Here is a 13650-nt window from a genome sequence, read left to right as displayed (position 1 = left end):
CACTGGTATTACCAGTCTTGGAAGATTTTTATAAACATTTGAGCCAATGTTGCCAAGAGTCATACATGTGCTACTCTACTCATTTTCACCCTACCATTAATAGTGAAAATCATTATTATTCTAAAATGGGAGCCTAGAAAGTTAAGACAAATTAAATTGTAAGTGATCAGTAGTAAGTAATTAGTAAGCTGGGACCTGTAGTCACACAGGAATCCTAAATGCCTGTTTCTTTAACAAGGCTGGAGAATGCTCTGATGGACCTGAATAAAAACAAGACTGCATCTCAAACACAGAGAGGTAACTGAATTCAAGAGAGGTCTACCACTCTCCTAATGCCAGCCTTGTCTTGGCCTCCTCACAACTACAAAGGTCAAGGCAAGGCTTATTTACTATTGTGCTGAAGATGAGTTTACAAGTCGGTTTGAGATATTGATCCCTGTAGGGGTCTGGCACTCTGGTGATCACCTCTGGTCGTGGCCAATTCTGTTGTTTTACCCAGTGTTTTCAGGAACATTCCCAACAAACAGACTGTACTATACTGGTAGCTTTTTTACACACCTGTCTAGAAGACACCATTAGAACCAATTTCATGATGTCTCTTATCTCTGCCTGCCTTAGTCGCAAAGCCTCTGGTTGTCCACAGAGCTATTAATCTAATTCAAGTTCCCCTCTCTTCCTGATCCCCTAACCCAGTGATTCTCAAAGAGTCATCTTCAGATTAGCAACATCAGCATTGCCTGGAAACTAGTTAAAATGCACATTCTAAGACCTTACCCAGTCTCATGAAATCCAAAGCTCTGGGTTGGGGCGGAGCTATCTGTGTTTCACATGCCCTCCAGGTGAATGCGATGCACCCTGACATATGACAACCAATGCACAACTCTTCACTGCATCCTTGGGAACTTACAGTCTGTCAGCAGCAAATCTCCACTGCCTTACTTGTCTCCAAATGTTTTCTTCACTGTCTTGCTTTAACTGTAACCTGAATGGATTCTGATGAGGATGCTACTTCATTGTAACTTTCTCAAGTACTTCAAATATATATTTTCAAGAGCTTAGAAAGTATATTTCCATGATAAAATATAGGTCAAGAAAAGCACACCAGTTAAATGCATGACTTAGTGAATTGTTATATGATGAATACTACCCAGGTCACAGAGAGAACTTTGTAATCACTTCACTCCAGAAATTCTTCATATGCCCGGTCTAATTACAAACTCTTTTTCTTGCGTAAGTAACCATTATCCTGACTTTTATAGCAATCACTTTCTTGTGGTTTCTACTTTTATGATCCACATATGCATCCCCAGGCACTGTAATTTTTTATTGCCAATTTTTTCTTAATTTGACATATCTTTTAAATCTGTCTTTTATGTACAGGTTTCTTCTCCATCCCTTTTCTTTCCCTATATTTTATGTGATTAAAAACCCAGGTCATTTGACATATAATCCAATCTGAATTGTGCTGATCACATACTCATGATACAGCTCAATGTGTTCTTCTGTCCATTGCAGTTAGTTTAGTATCATCATGAAAACTCTTATAGTTTTATCTTTGGGCATTGGGAGCCTCTTCAAGTTGGACCTTAAATCTTTTTGGACATGATTTTAATGGCCTTCCTTGATATCTTGTCATACCAGAGTGTGAGCTGATATTCCCAGTACATCCTGTACATTTTCTGCACCAGAACTGAGATAACATATTTCTTCCAGCTCTAGTTTTTATTTCTGAGAAATAACTTTCCAAGAACACAGTCTTATGTGAGGACTATCCATTGCTGCTATGACAAAGGGTAAAAAGTGATGACTTACAGAGAAAGAAAATAGATCATCATCAGACTTCTTGAAGACAACACTTTATGCAAGGATAAAAGAGTAACACATATACTCAAAGGAAGGATGTAAGCTTCAATAATTTTATATCCAGCAAAACTGGCATTCAGGTATAACAAATACAGACAAGCTGTTATCAACAAGAAAGCACTAAGGGAATATTGTACTCATCTGATCTATTTCTGAGGAATCTACTGGGTAACAAGCTTCAGAAAACCAAACAACAAGAAAGACATCAGCATAAGGAGTGGTGTCTTTCCAATTATTTTGGTTGTATGAAGTTCATTATCTATAGATTCCTCAGAAAAAAATCAGATGAGTACAATATTTTCTCAGTGTTTTCTTGTTGATAACATTGTATGTATACACAAAGACACACACACATCATACATACACATCATATACACACATACATATGTCACTATCTGTATGTGTATCTTTACTCTCTCTATATAATATACTATGATAAATGTAATATATATAGATAATATACATGTGTTTATATATACATGTATATGTATATATACATAGACACATATGTATACGTTTATATGCATGTACATATATGTATGCATATGTGTATATGTAATGTATATATTATATACATAATATACATTTACATACATATATGCATGTGTATATAATGTATAGATATATACATTATATCTAGTGTGTGTACATATATACATATACATGCATATATGTGTGTGTATATATACACAGTTTCTAGTATGGAGAAAAGAAGATACAGATCTTTCAGAGAAGAGGTTAATGTAAAGCTTTTTAGTCTTTAAACTGTAGACATCAGTGTGAAGTTGTGAGGTATTTTAGCTTATATAGCTCTTATAAATCATTTATCATTTATTTCTAGACACTCAAAGAACTTTTTCTTATTCTTGAAAGTCCAATCATTTTATTAGAATATACCTTGGTGTTGGTGATTCTTGGTTGATATTTTCAACACATCATTTCTATTTGCTTTGTTTTCAGATTTTGTGCTCCAAATTACAGTTTTCAGGATTCATTCTCTTCCTTTGAGTTGATTTCCTTCCTCATGGAATCCTAGTCTCCATGTGTTCAATTTTCTTTGTCTATTTTCAACAGCTATTGCTTTTTCTTTTCTCCTTTTTATCGATTTCTTTAATTTTTTGAATTTTAAAATTGTCCTAATTTTTATTTTTTACTTTTCATATGGCATTTTAAGTTGAGTTTATCCACTCTCTGGTTTCTTCTTGCTTGATTTTCATTATTAAAATATTTGTTTTTGTTTCTAATTTTTAAAAATATAATTGTTTTTTATAATTCTAATTTATTTTTGTTTTATGTCTTGTATGACTTCCTAATTTATGTCTTTTAGCTTGCTTTGAAACAGTTACAGTGTCGACTGCTTTTATACGTACCTTTTCCTGTTTATTTATTTATTTATTTTCCATAATCTGCAAGCATGTTATTTTTTTTTTCTTGCCCTCATTCCTCTTATAATATCTTTGTATAGAATTTTACTTTGACATTTTTGGGTGGTTAAATTTCATGAGAATCATTTTTCTAAATGTTCTAAATGAAGTAGTATTCAGAGAGGTGGTCTAACTTCACACAGCTACACCTCTCTCTCTTTTATGAATTTTAAAACATACAGAGCCTTACTGTTGAGCTTCTCCTGATTTTTAACCTTTTATCACTTTGCACTTTGGCCTTTCTCCTTACTTTTGTTCTTGTAACTTCCCAGAAGCCTAGGACAGTTTTGAAAGTTCCCAGGGCCAGGGCTGCACCTACCTTTCAGACTTCCCTAGATGGGACCTCTCCTACTGCAAAGGTACAAATCCCTCCTAGTTTTCTGTGCTGCCCTCTAGTGGATATCTGCTGGCTAATTTTTGTTAATGTTGTCTTATGGGTTGTTTTTCTCCTTCCAAAACAGGTATCATGAAGCTCTTGTCACTGTTGGTGTTTTTTCCTTACTCTATTGAATTTTAGCATTTGTGGTGATGCTTTGTCACCTAATATTTTTGTGAATGTTCTATATATTAATTTTGGGTTGTGTATCTAGTTGTTCTGTGTTTAATGTGGTATTTGGAGAGTTTCAAACTGCTTTTTTGTTTTTTGTTTTTTTCTCACCTCATGATTACCATAGCGTCTTTAAGTAGGATGGACCTCTCTCTTGATTTTTGTTACTGGTTCAAACCATTTATTTTCCCTCCTCCTCCAAAGTCTGAGTTCCTTTGAAGCACATAAGATCAGACCATTCTACTCACTATTCCTTTATTGATTAAATACTTACTTCAAGTCACTTCTTCTCATTCATTAGATATTTTTACCATTAGATCTCTATACACCATTCACTATTGCTGCTTTTTTCTTCTTAGAAAGTTCAATATTCACATACATTATTCATTCAATATTCCAATCTTATGACTCTCTGAATATATTCTATCAGCCTATTATTTCCCACCTCAGCAACACATGCCCATGATCATATTTGAGACATCATTAATAACCACATCACTTGCAAAATCTTATTTTCAAGTGTAGCACTCTCCTCTCAACCCTTTGTCTTTCTATATCACTGATGCTATTACCCCCAACCCAGAAATTCTTTGACCTTACTGAGACCTCCAATCCATTGACAATAATATGTTTCATTGTACATATCTTCATGTGTTTACTATCATCCTTAATATAGAGAACATAGACCACCATTAGTTCACTCTCTTAAATATATCATCTGTTCTCTTTTCCATTCCTCCCATCATTAAACACGTGTGGTTAAATCCTAATCATGGTTAAATTTCAACCTCTACCTACTGTGTGACAGACTATCACCACTGAACGTAACTGGAAAAAAATAGAAAAACAGAACCGTGCTCACTGAGGGAATGTGACATTTGTAAGGAACATTCAGGACTGCCAGATACTTGTACTATACCTCTCTATTTATCTCCTCTCTACTGGGGATGTCAAACTCCCTAAGCCCACTTTCTCTCCTCTCTTTCATTTGATGAAGTTAATCACTGTTTCACTGAGGACAAACAAAAACCACTATAAAATGTATATGAAAACAACCTCATCTTTCTTCTACCAAATTTAGCTATTTGCATTTATAGCCATATTCACTGCATTCCTCCTGTTACCATGGATCAAATCTTTCTGCCTCTATCCAAGCTTAACTCCAAATTTAATCACTGGATTCCATCCTCATGGACTGTTCGAGGACTTTGTTCATATAGTTACTTATTTCTACTGCATGGTCATGTCTTTCCTCCCTATACTTGTTAGCATGCAAATTTGCTTTGCATCTTAAAGGAAGATAGAGGAAAAAATATTAATTCAATTAATCCCTTGAGCATCTGTCTTTTCTTCTGTGTCCTTTTGTGGGAAATTAAAACATCTGAACATGCACCTCCTCAATCATTGTCTCCATTTTCTCACTTCAATGACTCTCTTATCTATTGCAAGCAGGCTTGGGTCCTATTGTCCATTGGGTCCTATTGTCCCCTCAAAACAGCATTTTCTTCAATCAATGGTGATCTCCATTTTGCAAAAATCAAATGGCCAATTCTCAATCCCCATATTTCTTGGTCTTTCAGTTGGATTGTGCAAAGCCCATCTCTTCTTTTTAGGGTGAGGCTGGAGGGAGTTACAGGACAGTGCATTTCTCCTATTTCTTATTCACTGACCACTGATCTCAATCATTTTTTTCTGAGTTTCTTTTTACTTCTTGCCTCTAAACATTGTGGGTCTCAAGGCTTTGACCCTAGTCCTTTTCTTTTCTCCATTATTAAGATAACAGAATCTGAACTTTCAGACTCTGTGTTTACACAAGAATCTCTCCCTTTGGCCTAGATAGCACTGCTTCTTGTTTTCCTGGTTAACTCTAATTCATCAATGGGAAGAAGTGTAAGTCCTCTGCAAACATTCCTGATTCCCATAGGAAGATGAAAAACTCTCCTTCATTTCTCCCAATGGAGAAACATAGTCCCTGGAACACAGTGGGCATTAGATAAAGGTTGTATATTAAGAACTGTCTTTCGATGGTCTTCATACTGAAGTTCAATTTCAGATGATTAGCAATGTTGGCATGGATGGCCCAGGTGAGGAAGTTTCTGCAATAGCATTTGGGCTCACTGCTAAAAATTACCATGACAAAATAGCAGAGTCTGTTATGGACATGATGGTACACATACCACATCTGGTCCATCATTTTTAGAGGGAATTCCATTTTCAAAGGCCTGAGGTGAAAGAAGAAGGTACTTTTAAGAGAATAGGGTTTGACATTTTGAAGGTCAAAGTACGTCAAAGAAGTGTTAGGCTGAACAAACACACATACATTCGGTAAAAAGAGCTTCAAAGTCATGCCAAAGAAAACTGGAGTTCATGTTTGTTTGTTTGTTTTTGTCATAGGAAACATGATACCATTGAGGGCTGAGTTGTTTGTGGTCTTCTGGGTTGTATTCGTTTGCTAGGGCTGGTGTAACATGGCAGACATTTATTGTATCTCTTTTCTGGAGGCTAGAAATCTCAGAACAAGGTGTTGGTGCAGCCATTCTTCTTCTGAAAGTGCTAGGAAAGAATCTATTCCAGAATTGTCTCCTAGTTTCTGGTAGTTCCTTAATTGTGGGAGCATAAATCCAATTTTCACATGACATTTTTCTGGTGTGTGTGTCTCTGTGTCCTAATTTCCTCTTTTTACAAGGACACCAATCATATTGGGTTAGGGGTCCACTCTATTCCAGTATGACCTTAACTTAACCAATTATATCCACAATGATCCTCTCTCCAAGTAACGTCATATTCTCAGTTACTTGGGGTTAGAATGTCAACATAATCTTTGGAAACACAATTAGACCTGCAATGTGAATGTTCATCAAAAATATTTCTGACATCATATGTAAATTCAAATGCCACCTCTCCAAAGAGGACTCCATTTTCACCTATCATTAGGAAATTCATTTGTTGTAGAATAGATTGGGAGAACCCAACAAGGGAACTTTAGTAGATTTCTTCTTTCTGCAAGTGGCCTGGTTAAAAGGTGGAGCAGGAATCGCAATATTATGTTCAGTCAGCACTCACCGATCTTGCAGAGGATCTACATAGCAAAAGAGAAAGAGCCGGGGCTAAATACAGAGATGGAAGTCGTACCTCTTTATTTCCATGGGTGATGCTCAAAAAGGCCTCCTTTTCATGTCTGGTAGCATCACCAAAGTTAGGCCAAAAGAAGTCAAAGTAATTTAGATTCAATCTTCTCTCAGAAATGAAATGAACAGAAGTTTTATTAAAAGGAAATGAAGAGGAAATTGAACTTTCATATTTCATTGTGCAATTGTGATGACAAAAAACAATATTCGTGAACAGAAGTTTGAAAGATTGTTATTTATATGTCTTTCCTCCCCGGCTGAATTCACCCACACTCTACTTGCTCTTGTCAAAATAGGGGGCAAAGCATTTCTTTTTTCTCCTTATGAGCTGATTCATGTTAATAGCGCAGCTAATCTAAGCAAATGTGCTCTGTACATATTTTTAATTTTTATTTTACATTTTGCTTATAGAACAAATTTACTTAAAGTAATAGTGGGAAGATAAAATTAAAAAGTCATACATTTTAATAACATTATTAGCTACAATGTAGATAAAATATTTTTGGCTTTTAAAATCTTTTCTTGAGAAGAGTGTATTAGAATGTGGCTGCAGTAAATAAAATCATAAAGGAGTTGACATTGCTTTAGCAAATTTTCCTTTGGAGAAATCAGAACATTTATTTTCAGGGTTTCGTTTCTAATTGTACCCATCTATATACAGACAGTATCACTGAATTAAGGCTTACTATGAGCAAATTATTTAAAAGAAAGAGGATTTGCTTGCCTTATTTGAGCCACTCTGGGCACTAAAATATTGACTTTGATTGTCAAGTGGGACCCTCAAGGTGAAGAATCTATAACACAATCTTGAGAGGTCCTTAATACAGGACTTCATGAATATGGAATGGGGCTGTTGGGAATACCTGAAGGCACAATTAGAAATGGGTACTGGAAGCTGCTTTGTCTCTGTACCTAAAACTCAGCTCCCTTCTCCATGGTATTTAGTGTGTGCAGTGTTCTTTCACATTATGGAGATGGAGATCATTGTTAACCAATGGAGATTGTAGGATGTATCATCAGACTATGATAATAACTCTGGCCATCATGTCCTAGCAAATAGTTATTTCTCACTCAGCCTACCTGTCCCACCTAGGTGAGTAGGGGTCTCTGCTCTGTGTAGTCCTTGAAGTATCTGGGCTGCAGAGGCTCCACAATCTGGTACCCGCATCTTAAGACACACAGCAAAGTAGAACAGATCCTAAAGATTTGCATATGGTGTTTTGCAGTCGCAGCTCCCAAATGATACAGATTCGTTCTAATCACATTGACAAGCTAGGATTAGTCCCATGCAACTGATTAACTCCAAGAAGCTGGGAAATCTTGGGAATGTTTAGTGAATAGTAATGTAGGTCTAGTTCTTCTTTTGACACACTACAGCCCATCTCACATTTCCCTCCACATGTATTATCCCAGCAGTTTTTTGTTTGTTTGTTTTTTGTTTTTTGTTTTGAGATGGGGTCTTGCTCTGTCACTCAGGCTGGAGTACAGTGGTATGATCTTGACTCACTGCAACCTCTGCCTCCAAGGTTCAAGTGATTCTCCAGTCTCACCCTCCTGAGTAGCTGGAATTACAGGCATGTGCCACCATGCCTGGCTAATTTTTGTATTTGTAGTAGACAAGGGGTTTCCCCATGTCAGGCAGGCTGGTCTCGAACTCCTGACTTCAGGTGATCCACCTGCCTCAGCCTCCCAAAGTGCTGGGATTACAGGCGTGAGCCACCACGCCCAGCCTACCCCAGCTTTTTGAGGTATAGTCTGGTTGGTGGCTAACTTTCGACTGGTTGGCAATGCTTCAGGAGGGAGGTTCCATAAACCTGGACCATCATGCGAAGTAAGGTCAGAGGTTGGGGACAGAAAAATGGAGAGGAGCCTGTAGTTTGTAATAGTTATGTTTTGGAAAGATTTTCCAGGAGTCAGATCATTTCCTTGACTTTTTCAACCATGAGTTTATTACATCATCAACTCTGTCCTTCTTATGGACATGTTCAAATCCATAGACTGTATAATGAGAAAATTAGGGCCAGACATGGTGGCTTATGCCTGTAATCCCAGTACTTCGGGTCGTTGAACAAGTGGATCATGAGGTCAGGAGTTCAAGACCAGCCTGGACAAGATGGTGAAACCCTGTCTCTACTAAAAATACAAAAATTAGACTGGCACGATGGTGGGCACCTGTAATCCCAGCTACTCGGGAGACTGAGGCAGAGAATTGCTTGAACCCAGGAGGCGGAGGTTCCAGTGAGCCGAGATCATGCCACTGCACTCCAGCCTGGGCGACAGAGGGAGACACCATCAAAAAAAAAAAAAAAAAAAAAGAAAGAAAGAAAGAAAGAAAGAAGAGAGAGAGAGAGAGAGAGAGAGAAAATTAGGCCACCAAGATAGGAGAATAGATCTTCTAAAGGATGAAGGCATGCATCAAAGAACTAATATGTATTTGAGAGAATCTGACAGGTGACATTTGTGGCCTTCTAACTAATTAAAGAGGTTATTTCTGATTAGGATGCTGCCTTAGGAGTGGCTCTCAAAGTTCAAGGAGGAGCTAGAAAAGAAGAAGGGATTTGCATTAAAGCAGAGGAGACTGAGGTCCTAAGTAGAGGAGCTTCTGCCCTTGAATACAATAAATGCTGAAACTAGTTAGCAGTGCAAAGGAGTGGAGCTGAGCTATATTCTTTCTTACAAAGCAGAGGTCCTGAAATTTAAGGCTGAGTGTGTCCTTAAACGTCACCTAGTCCACCCTTTTAATTTTATTTTTGAAATATAAACATCAGAAGAATACATTTAATGGAATGTTAATAGTTATTCCTGGAAAAAGAGTGTTTTGTGGATAATTAAGTTTATAAACTGCTGCTTAAACAAAGTTAAGAAGATACATTTGCTGCAGGGCTTATTTCAGTCTTTAATATATAATGCCCATAGCTACTGACCAAGAGAAGGGATACATTAAGGAACATTTCCTGAAGACTTGACCAGGATACATTTTTGTTGTTGTTGTTGTTTCTTGTTTTGTTTTGTTTTGTTTTGAGACAGAGTCTCACTCTGTCGGCTAGGCTGAGGTGCAGTGGTGTGAATATGGCTCACTGCAGCCTTGACCTCCTGGGTTCAGGCAATCCTCCCACCTCAGTCTCCTGAGTAGTTGGGATTATAGGCACGTGACACCATGTCCAGCTACATAGTCAAAATAATCTCTGTAGCAAAATGTACGTGTATTAATATTGAAATAAACAGCCATTTCTTTTTGAGAGTTTAAACACTAACACTTTGGTTAGAAAAGAGATGGACCTGTAAGTGTTTTTACCTCTCAAATTCATCAATGTCAGTAGTTCAAATAGCAGTCCCAGAGATAGTTTTCTTAAAGGCAATCTTAACCACTATCACTTATCAGCTCTTCCCTTTCTTGGTCTTTGGGTTCCCCATGGGAATTCAAATCTCACTGAAAATGCAACATACAGTTGAGCCTTTTACTGCTCTCCACCTAGAAATATAGGTAATCTGCACAAGTGCTTGTTTGCATAGGAGAATGTTCTCGCTGACATCTGCAAAATTCAGTTGCTCATTGATTTCAGTTATACAAGGATGATTTGGTATTTAGGCAAGCCTAAGCTACAGATAATCACGCAAATACCCTTGGAAAGTCCTTTAATGCAGGGGTCCCCAATCTGGGTCCGTGGACTTTTGGGAACTCCGCCATACAGCAGGAGGTGAAGAGCCTCGGGCAAGGGAGCATTACCGCCTGAGTTCCGCCTCCTGACGGATCAGCTGCAGAATTAGACTCTCAAAGGAGGGCAAACCCTGTTGCGAACTGCGCATGCGAGGGATCTGGGTCATCCGCTCTTTATGAGAATCTAATGCCTGGTGATCTGAGGTGGAACAGTTTCATTCTGAAACTATCCATCATGGCCCCGCCCCCGCCCCGCACGGTGGAAAAACTGTCTTCCACCGAAAGGCTGAGGACCGCTGCTTTATTGTATTACCCAGGCTGTTCACCTGTTTTTCAACTGCAACATTGGTGGAATAGAATCTCAGAGACAAACTTCACCGCATGTATTTGCTCTGAATTTAGCTTCTCATTCCCGTGTGTATATTTGATGCTTGAAAACGACCAAAATTACAAAATATAATAAGCACATGAACACATAGGAATTTGTCTAAGTAGGATAATATCAGTCTCGGTTAAAAAAAAAAAAGTGCCACTTTCAGCTTCAGAATTCATCACTGGCACATGGCGCTCATTAATGGCCCTGACGGAAGACCCTGAATGTATAAAAAGGGCTCTGACATTTTCCAGTTAAGCACACATAAATAAAAACTCAGAATGAAAATCATATTACTCCCAGGCCACAGTTTATTTTCCATGATTGGTTTGAAAAGTCAAAAACAGCAACAGAACCTGCGTTTCTGACTTGTTCACTTAGTGAATTTGTTCTGAGGCATGGAAAAATTAGAAGTTTTAGCTAAAATTAAAATTTGATAAAGGTCAGTTGAGACTATAAGAATAGCTGAGTGGATCCCACTAAGCTGACCTGTAGCAGTTAATAATAATGATTTCCAAGGCAAGGCGTGAGGAAACAAACTACTTCTGTGAACCAAATAGCAAAGCAGTTTTAAAAAAAAATTGGGGGGAACAAGGGAAAATGAATATCCTTTGTTAACATAATTAAATATCTTTCTTGCTGGGATCATTGCTAGAGTAATTGTCCATAGTAGTTCCATTTTTATTAAGGGAAAGCTTTTATTCATGCTAAGTTAGATCATATTAATGGCATTAGGGACTTTCAAATATATTTCAATAACACTTTTGCAGGAAAGAAATCCATTTTTGAGTCCATTTGGAGAATTAAAATACACCATAGAACATTTTTGCATTTATTGAAAATTCAAAAATCTGGCTGGAATGTGAATGTCAAAATAGCTTACTAGGGCCTGCTTGAATCTGATAACAAAAATCACTAAGTCACATTACATATCATTGAATAATGGACTCCAAAAGGTAAATTTTGCTCTTTGGTTTTGGTTTAGAATGCAGGGATGTAAAACAAAAGGTGTATAAACAAAAGGTGTAAAACAAAAGGTGAGCACATGGGTGACACCCTTGTGGTCTGGTACAAAATGAATTTAAGTCATGTAAATATTTCCATGTAAATTCCGTTTTAACTCAAATTGTGTACAGTATTGAGACACAGTGTTAGATTATCAAACTGGTAATATTTTAAAGGATTTTTTAAAAAGACATTGAAATATACTTAAGAATATTGAGATGATACTGTTTATAATAAGCCAGCATTTTCTCATTCTAATTCTTATCATGTTTCTATGAAGTGTGTATTATTATATCATTTTGGAGTTTAGGAAAGTGAGTCATTACGTAAACTTTCCTGAAAATTCATAAGAATCTACTAAGCCTTTTAAATCTGCATGATGGATCAGATTTGTCATTGCACAGATGAGTAAAGAATAAATACCACATATTGCGAAGTAGACAACAGCTTCCTGCTTAGATAGAAAATGGATGCGCTGACATCTGTGGAATTTTGTGGTGATACAGGTTAGTCCTTGCACCCTGCAGAGTTGTGCTTTCTTAATGTTTTCTTGAATACAATATGCATACAGCCATTTTAGCACTGGATTAAGTTTCAATTTGTTTTAGCAAGGGTATCAAAAGCAAAGTGCAACACAAAGCACGAGCCAACACAGGAGAGCTAAGTGTGCCCCTCCCTGGCCCTCAGAGTCCCTGACGCCATTAATCAGCTACTGACAACCCTGTATACTCAACATGGAATTTATGGAATCAAAGAAACAGAAGACTCAGATACAATGAATGAGGTCACCGAAACATATTATTTTTTTATTTTGTATTAGAGACAGGCGGGAGTGCAATAATAGCTGACTGCAGTCTCCGACTCCTGGATTCAAGCGATCCTCCCACCTCAGCCCCTCAAATAGCTAGGACTAAAAGCACATGCCACCACACCTGGCTAATTTTTGAAAACAATTTTGGTAAAGACAAGGTCTCACTATATTGTCCTGGCTGGTCTAGAATTCCTGGCCACAAGTGGTCCTCCTGCCTTGGCCTCCCAAACACTGGAACTATAGGAGTGAGCCACCAGACCTGGCCAAAAATTGCTGAGCTTTTAGCAATAGATTTTATTTCTATTGCATTCGTAGTGATAATGAAGGTATTTTCTATTATACACACAATGCATCCATCAAATTATTTTCATATCTAATGTTTCCTGACAGCCATTTCTTATTTCTTCAAGAAACTCATGTCATGTTAAAATTTCTTTTAAAGCCATGAAGAACTCTTAAACCTGATCACAGTTCTATTCATTTTAGGTTGGCTCATGGTCACAAACCTGTTAGAACTCTGTGTGCTGTGGGAAAACTATTATAAATTCAGAATCTGTCTTCTTGTTTGGAAAGGTGAACTCCCAGTTATTATGAATCGGTGGGAGCAGATGCAATGTTGTTGATTACTTTTTAAAATCTTTCAGGGTCATTCTACATGATTTCATGCTAAATAACATCCACTTTCAGTCCATTTCATACTGATAATGATTTCCTGGTAAACAGTCATTTCCTCCTGGCAGTACCTGAGAAAACTTCTCGTTTTCTGAATGCTTTGACTTGTTTAGGGAAGCTCATATGTATATGACTATAATGGATGGTAATGGTTATAGAATCAGAGGCA

Source organism: Trachypithecus francoisi, unplaced genomic scaffold (genome assembly GCF_009764315.1).
Source record: "Trachypithecus francoisi isolate TF-2019V2 unplaced genomic scaffold, Tfra_2.0 Lachesis_group10, whole genome shotgun sequence".
Lineage (NCBI taxonomy): Eukaryota > Metazoa > Chordata > Mammalia > Primates > Cercopithecidae > Trachypithecus > Trachypithecus francoisi.
This window is presented reverse-complemented; position numbering follows the sequence as displayed.